This window comes from Seriola dumerili, unplaced genomic scaffold (assembly GCF_002260705.1).
Source record: "Seriola dumerili isolate Sdu_G_001 unplaced genomic scaffold, Sdu_1.0 BDQW01000226.1, whole genome shotgun sequence".
NCBI lineage: Eukaryota > Metazoa > Chordata > Actinopteri > Carangiformes > Carangidae > Seriola > Seriola dumerili.
Window position 1 is genome coordinate 5,281,084 of NW_019174481.1, and position 8,881 is coordinate 5,289,964.

General features: G+C 37.9%; 1 long non-coding RNA gene across 4 annotated transcripts in view; it reads right to left on the minus strand.

Annotated features, from left to right (window-relative positions):
- The window catches only part of LOC111229035, a 19,693-nt gene extending 11,253 nt beyond the window's left edge, over positions 1–8,440 (minus strand). Inside the window, exon 1 of one of the 4 annotated variants that reach the window (XR_002665391.1) lies at positions 8,359–8,440. This is a non-coding gene — a long non-coding RNA (uncharacterized LOC111229035). Of the gene's footprint in view, positions 1–1,082; positions 1,298–4,300; positions 4,577–4,601; positions 4,667–8,358 lie in introns of those variants that run through there. The other 3 variants (XR_002665393.1, XR_002665392.1, XR_002665390.1) reach the window with 3 other exon arrangements.
- Between the last annotated feature and the right edge of the window lie 441 nt (positions 8,441–8,881).

Below are 8,881 nucleotides of genomic sequence, written 5' to 3' on the forward strand. Positions count from 1 at the left end.
CTCCTCCTCCTCCTCCTCCTCCTCCTCCTCCTCCTCTTCCAAGCCGAGCGAGAAGGACCCCTGGCTCCGAAGTGCTCGGCGTCAGTTCGTACTTTCGGTTCTCTAGCTTTATGAAATTAAAACTCATACAGCTAGATAACCAAAGACACAAACTAACCCGTCGTCTCTTAAAGGGGCCGCCTCTCCGATACAAACACACAGAGAGAATAGAGAGGAGAGAGAGAGAGAGAGAGAGAGAGAGAGAGAGAGAGAGGAGAGAGAGAGAGAGAGAGCCTGCCTGTGGTCACATTGCACTGAGAGCCCCGTCTCTCTCTCACTCACACACATATACACACACACACACACACACACACACACACACACACACACAGAAAGAGAGAGAGCAGCAATGTAGCAGTTCGGCATAATTCAAGCTTTTATATTTATCTATAGGCTGTTTACGGAGGTGAAATGAAGTTAAAACACGCACATGACTAGTTTGTCTCACGCACGCGCGCGCGCACACACACACACACACACACACACACACACACACACACACACACACACACACACACACACACACACACACTTTGATTGTCATTCTAGGCCCAATATTATAGCTCTTTAGTTGGCACAGTCTACCACCACCAAATTCAACTTTGCTCTATTGGCATCAAAATAATTAGTGTAAAAAAACAAAACAAACATGCTGTATCAAGTCATCACCATGACTGGATTTTGTGTTTGAGCAACATTTTTGTTTTGTACAGCATCACAAGTGCATGCAGCTCCAGGCCAGACACCCTACCTCGTCCTACAGCAACCACATCAAAACCATTTATTAATATACACACGTATTTTTTAGGATATGGTGTCGTCTTTTGTCAATATGGTGGGTTTACACTACTACATTTAAACAGGTCTGACAAACAAGTAAAGTTGACTTTACACAGCCTTTAGTTGTGTGGCTGTTGTGATGTCTAGTTTAATACAAACAATCGATAAGATGAAGGTAAAACAGAGAAAACACCCAACAGCCCTCTACACTGGGATTAACACTACTCCCACATCGACTAACACAGGCTATACATCCCACTTACTTGCACACCAGGCTAACTCCACTCCACTATACGGTCAATATCCTCCAACAATGTCAATCCCGCCTCGGATCTTTCCCTTTTAGAAGCGTCTGGTTTGATCGCACCCGACGAGAGGAAACAGTGTAAGAAAGTGAGAGAGTAGAAATGCTACAAAGTGTCCTATCATCTCGCTATGGAGCTCTGTGGAAACGACAGCGCGTCCTCCCCCTCGCACGCGCGAGCTGCGACTGTCAAGTGCAGAGTCCTCGCGGTGAACAGAGGGGATAAACTCCGCCTCAGAGAGAGAGAGAGAGAGAGAGAGAGAGAGAGAGAGAGAGAGAGAGAGAGAGGCGGGAATCTGAAAATATATAAGCCAATTTGAAAGTGGATGATGCAGGTGTGTGTCAATCAGGAGTTCATTCCCCCAATTATCTTCATTAGTGAGGCCGTAAAATACAGAGAGACGGAGCAGCGACTGACGTATTTCTAAGAGCAGACTGAGGTTGATGCAAATGGAGCTGGATCAAACCTGATATGTGGGGAGCAATAGTTGTAAGAAATTATTTTAACTTCTCTAAATGTATTCTTTTTTTTTTTTTTAAGAGTTTGTAAAATGAAGTACCTCTCAGCTCAGCTCTGTCCTTCCTATACAGATGCAGAAGATTTCTAATCCTTTTCAGACAGTGTAATGGGAGCACAAACTTTATAAAATCCTTTTAATCCTTTACAATATTCTGCAGATTCTGCAGGGATACACTGGAGGAACAAAATAATCTTTAAAGACCTTCTTAAGCTCAGAGCTGAAATGTTATTAGATAGAAATCATAAGTCAAAGAAGCCTTTTCAGATCATTTAAAGAAGCCAAACAAAAGAAAAACTCAGAAAAAAACACCCCTTAAAAGCCTTAATAAGACGAAGTTATGTGAATTTTTAGCTCTCCTCTGTTGTTCACGTTATAAAATGCTAAACATGTGATTAAATGCATCTCATGGGAACAGTATTGAAATAATTAGGCTAGCTGTCTGCGTTCTCCTTACTTTATCATATGACCTGATAATGGCTGCTTTATGCATTTTTTCCCCCATGATTGTTACATTAACACTCCAAGTACAGGCTACCTACAATAGCCCTGTTAGAGCATTTAAACCGAATCCTCTGATCAGTGTTTCTTCACGGGTGCAGGGGCTTCATAAAGGAAGGGAAAATGTTGCAGGAGCTCTGGTTTTTATTTCAATAGATAAAAACTCGCTGTACAGGCGCCAAGCAGAGGAATTCGGGGTTTCTGTCCTTGGTGCAGAAAAGGCCCACGCCTAGCCAAATCCTGATAGCATATTCAGGCTATATTCAGCCTTATCGAGTGCGATATTATGATATGAGTGATATCTGGGCTGAGGAGATGAGATAGTGAGCACGATTACAATCACACCCTTTGATATAAGAAGCCAGTGGCAGAGACAAGACCCGAATAGCAACTTGCAATATCTCCCAAAGTTTGAAAGGATATTTAAAAAGGTGTGTGTGTGTGTGTGTGTGTGTGTGTGTGTGTGTGTGTGTGTGTGTGTGTGTGTGTGTGTGTGTGCAGGTAAACCAATAAAAGAGCAGGGAGCTACAGTCCCGGTTTCCAAACCAAGCTTGCATCTGATAGCAGTTACATATCTGATTATTGCGCATGGGCAATCTGTTTGTATCATGGAGGTGCAGCTCTCCTGTCAGACTGCAGCACAGGTCCAGCTCTACTGTGTGAATCCTATTCTATTCTGCATCATTTATAAGTAGATCTAATCAGCTGTGGCCTCTGCTGCTGTCATCCTGTAATTGAACTAACACCACGTAGAGCTGTTGGCGAGAAAAGCGGGAAGCCCTGCACATTTAAAAAAAATAAAAATAAAATAAAAATCACTGTTGCAACATTAGCATGAGAGCGGTGTTCATTTTCATTGGATGCACAGTCCTCGTTGCTCCTGAGCATGCGCGACCGAGGAGTTGGAAGACACGTGCAGCCCTATATTACATTTACTTGAAAACTCTTAACTTAATATTGATTGTATTCCTATATAGAAAGATACACATATAAATGTTCCCACAGGCGTCATATCCACATTAACAAGTCAAGAATCTGTGTGAAAATAGCCCATAGTTCTTCTGCAATAGCTGCATTGGGCTAATTGTTTTCTTTTTTTATCACTAAAATAAAAATATTTATATGCCAGAGAGAAGCCCTATTAGCCTACAATTTTTTTAAAAACTATTTTGGGCGTGTTTTGCTCAAATATTAGGCTGTATGTTCAAAAAAATCATGCTAAATTATAAGGCTATTAATTCCTGGCGATAAACTGCATTCAGGCAACTGCAGTAAAGGTTCAAAAAAATCTGTTGAACGAGGTGTGTGTGTGTGTATGTGTGTGTGTGAGTGCGTGTGTCAGATGGATTTTCCCACAAACAAGTGACAGGGAAAATGTACCCCCCCTCACAAAAAAAAAAAAAAAAAAAGAGAGAGAGAGAGAGAAGAAGTCAACATCAAGTTCAACAACGTGCCGGAGAGAAATTTACATAACAATCAGGTCTGGGATCCTCGAGGTCCCCCCACCCTGCACAACAGAGTCTGGCGTCAGCCCCGCTACACTTTCCCAGGCTCACAACAATATCTCCCTGCTGAACTCTGCACTGCAGCGCTGCCTGGGGCCTCCTCCTCCTCCTCCTCCTCCTCCTCCTCCTGCTCCTCTACTACTACATGAATACTTCTCACATGAGCACATGGCAGCGGAGAGCCTCATTAAATATTCCAGAGTTTGCAAAAACTTCTTTCTATTACCTTGCTCTACATGACGACAAAAATGAGTCTAAACATTGGTTTAGCTTTTTCTGATGACTTAAAGCGAGTCAATGATGCTCCAGGGGCCTTATCGTACTTTATTGTATTTATAATATGTTATTTCTAGCCTGTAATACCCCTGTATTACTGCTGTTACAGTCTGCTCACATTCTCAGCTGATATTAGCAGCAAAATATCAGTAAATAAGCAGGAAAAGGCAGATTTTTAAAAGGAATATGAATCCATGGGTTTTTCTAAATTGTTAGTGTATCATAACCAAACTGCACATAATGTTTTTTTTAACAGTCTCTTATTCAAAGATGATAACAGGAAACTTTAAATAAATTAATAAATAAATACAAATCAAGCAAATTAACGTGCACCATGTTGCACCTACATCAGTGTCAAAATATTAAAGGCTACTTACAAATTTCCCAAGTTCAGTCCAGTAATTTGCTCCACACAGATCCTCTGGATTTAGAGAACAGGCCTACGTAATTTATGCATAATTATGCTCCAGTAATGGCTCCTTCTTCTTTTTGCACTCCATCCAAATAAACTGATATTTAAAGCAAGACAGAGAGGTGTCTACCGCCTATCCTGCGTCCCAAAGGTGCACGGCATCGCCTGCTATTAAAAGCTATTTTTCTTCTAATCTTAAAAGTATTTTTTATTGCTGCATTAACGGATAACTGGCTACCATAATATGTGGAAAAATCCTCTCTTACCGGATAAAGCGGGTCAGACAGGAGGAGTGGGAGAGCTGCGGCTGCAGCCGGCGAGAGAGGCAAGGGGAGGGAGGGAGGAGGAGGAGGATGGTGATGAGGATGGAAAAGGAGGAGGAGGGAATAGAGCCGGCTCAGGGCCTATCAAATTTGTCAAACAGGCCCTATAATTTTTTTTTTGGGGGGGGGGGGGGGGGGGGGGGGGGGGGCATATAAAACATCGTGAGAGTCGGTTGTTGCTGGTTTTATTTTGAAATAAGAATCAGAGTCACATCGACAAAATCTGCTGCTGCACGGATTATAGCCTCAAAAATGTGTTGGTGTAGTTGTGAATAAGGTGGGTAATGTTTGACCCTCAGATCACAATTATAGACGAATGTTACCACCGAGTTAAAGGCTTGTTTTTTCTTTAGGAAAGCATTACACTCATTTGTGTTACTTATCTCAAAATACGTTATTTTAAAGAACCAAAATTGCCTCATTAGTATAATGTACAGTAGGATTTATTGATTCAAACGTAATAATTTTTATATACGCCTAAAAGGAAAAAGGAATCTTGTTATTTAATCTCCTTATTCCTAGACTCACAGATCGATAGAGTGTATAGATATGACAAAGAATGCAAAATCGCAGGAGATGCCATAGATGACTGTCGTCTTGTTTGAGGGTAACATATGGGCTGTAGGTGCTATAGCCTATGATAAAATAGAAAAGAAAATAATCCAAGGCACTGTATGATATATGTAGCTCCTTTACAATAATGCATGCTGGATGTACAGGGGTTTACCGCCTGTTTATGATCGACCTATAACAGACAAGCTGTTTTACATTGGAATAATAAATGCATTACAGATATTGCTAGCTGTTTCTCACCTGTAGACCAACAGATTGTGACTGTTTCCAGAGTAGGAGAAATGAATTTTAACGAGTTAGATCTTAAAACCAAACGACATGCTGCAGGCTCCTGCCTCGTTTTAAAGGCCGTGTGTGTGTGTGTGTGTGTGTGTGTGTGTGTGTGTGTGTGTGTGTGTGTGTGTAAACTAGCCAAAGAAATAAAGTATACAGTAAAAATGCATCCACTACAGGGCGAAACAGCGACACACGTTGGTGAGAAGAAACGAGATCACCTCGTAAATGCTGTTTATGTACAGTGAGACTATAAATTTGTTTTTAAGGATACTTATTAATTGCATAAAGCTTGTTTTTGTTTGTTTACACATAAAAAGATAGAAAATACAAGAACAGGTCGTGAGAAACCTGGTATAGACAAACTGTAGGCTTATATTTACTGAAATCTTAATATAGGCCTATGAAAACATACAATTTAATGATCAATCCTCTCCTTCATAGTATAAAAATGTATCATTTCATTACAAGAAAATGTTACTTATTGGAGAGTTTATACCATTATGAAAACAGTAAGAAACTGAAGCAATAATCAGTAACCAGCTTTACTGTAGCCTAATAGTAAATGTGGGCAGATGGTATTAAATAGGCTAGGTTTACATTAAGTAACATTACAGATTACAGTAACATTTAGTGTTTATCACACAAGTTAACCTGTTGAAACTGAAACTGAAGAAAATGGTTGAAAATTAAAAGATTGACTGAAATACAGGTAAATATATTTCATACTGTAAAAGGTTTGTCATTGTCATTGTCATTGTCATTATCATTATTATTATTAACCTATTATTATTTTCATTATTATTGTTAGCAGTAGTGGTAGTAGTAGTAGTTGTAGTAACCCCGGCTGATAAACCATAGATGAGAAGTGTGACAATGTTTAATTCACATTATTTTTACTTTCTTGCCATTAAACACAACACAGTGAATAATGCCAGTCTGCTTTGATTAATTCAAAACTGAATTTATATTATATATTTTTTCCAATGCTTGAGGCTGGCATTTTGTTATTTTAGATACATCATATTCCTTATTTGTATTTTTAAAAAGCACAGTTCCTATTATTACAGAATATTGGACTAGATATTCTGTAGTACTATCTATAAAATTTAAAGGGTGCAAATATGTTAAATATTGTATGTTTGAATCATTAGTTTATACATATTCAGCTTATTTTGAAAAATTTGGAGAATTTTGAAATGAGATTTTATGTTGCGCTTGTTTTGTAGCAAATGTCTGTTTATCAACCAATTCTTCACGTTCTGATTTATTTATCTTTTGGTATCTTACTATAGACTTTATCCCTGATACTGGATCAGAAAAGTTCTCCACACTGTATATTCATTGAATACATATAACAGGGGAAATGAATTAAATGGTACATGACAGTAGTGACATACGTATGCTCCCTGAAAACACTTTAACTGAACTCTGTTTAGGTTTCCTGTATGATACATTTGTACAGAGCTAAATCTATGATAGAAAAGTATTGTCCTTTTGAATTTTTTGTTATGATCAATCACAAAGAAATTAAGCAGAATTTATATTGTATTTTAACTTTTAAATATATGAAATATATGTGATGGTTGTTTAAAAACAATATTGTCTAATCTTAAATTGGACAATACCAATTTTACTAAAGAAAATATTAACCACCATATTAATTTTTCCTCATCTTTGGCAATTTTGTGTATATATATATATATATATATATTTATTTATATATACAATATATATATATATATATATATTGTATATATATTATATTGTGTCTGACTCTTAAGTCAATAAGGTGAATGAGAACGATCAGTACCAGAAATATGTACTGTATTGGTGTCAATTTTTCATATTAAAGCTAACAGGCCTCATCTCACACTGAATCCAATCTGTTTTTCTGTGTAAGAAGAATTTAGATATGAAGTCATCTAAGAAATACAAATAGATTTAAACAAATCAATTAATCTATTCTTTTTTATAATTACTGGCATTTTTTTCCATTATTTTAAGTATTATTTATTTTTACATTAATATAGACTGGGGTTTCAAGTGAATACATTAGTTTACCAATGACACAGAACATTTACAGTGTTTAAAATCAGTGAGATTGTGTTTTTAAAGGTTGACAGACAGGACTATCTCTTGTCTGTCAACCTTTAAAAACAGAGTCTCACTGAACTTGGTAAATACAAGATTAAAAATAAATGAAGAGAAGATTCCTAAACATTGCCCAGTGTTTATAATGAACAATAATATAATGCATCGTTGTACATTTTTTTCTATGAGAAATATATTGAAAATAAAGTTGATATAAAGTTGGAGTCAGTATTGTCACATTTACACTATAAAAGGCCACAAAATATCCAGAGAAATACAACTGCTTAATGCTCAGAGCATGTTAAGTAAGTTTGTTATTGAAACAAATTGGTGGCCATTAGTCTGCTGAATAAAATTAGCTAGGGACACAAAAAGGTACAGACTTCTTTATTCTCAGTGTGGTCATGTTACTTCTAGCTAAAGGTCTAAACTCTCAGAACACATACTGGAAATACATTTCAACAAAAAATTATCTATTTTTTTTTTAAACAGGGCAGTTTATATTCTAAAAGGATGCTAAAAAGCTATTATGGTAACGACGAGGCAGTACAGAATTATTTTACAGTAGCATAGTGTCAGAGGACATGAAACACTTTTAAGACTTTACACAGAATCACGAATAATTTCCCTCTGTTACCAGCCACAGTGTTAAAAAAAAAACTTCACACAAATGTTTTCATCAGCATTACACAACTATTGCTAATAAAGGGTTAGCAAAAGTTGTGTGAATGTGTGTATAAATTGAGAATAAACTTCTTACCACAGCAGGCTCCCGCAGAGACCTGTTAATTCCTCCTCGGCCTGGTGTGAAAGAGGGAGAGAGAGCCCGAGCCCTCGTGCCTTAATTTGAAGCAGGCTGGGTTTTATGATAATCAGAGCTGACACCGACCTGTGCGCCGTGAATAGAGGAGGGCACCCTCGAGCCTGCGTTCCCACGAGCCGCATTCCTCCGGTCAAGTTCAAGCTCAAAGCGCGAGCCACCATTACTATGCGAGGCGTGCCGCGTGGCTAATTCCAAAAAGGCGCGCGCTCCCCGTCGTGGGAGAGTTCGTCACCTTGAATTCAAATGCAGCTGTAGATAGATGGATGGATAGATGGATAGATGGATAGATGGATAGATAGATAGATACATAGTGAGGTCATTAACATTGAATCAAATATCAGAAAAAAGAGGCTGCTGTTTGCTGTGTTCACTTTATATACATAAATAGGCCTAAATAAAAACCCACATTCAAAAATTTCATTTTCATTCATTTTCTTGCAAACGAAAAATTACAATGTTC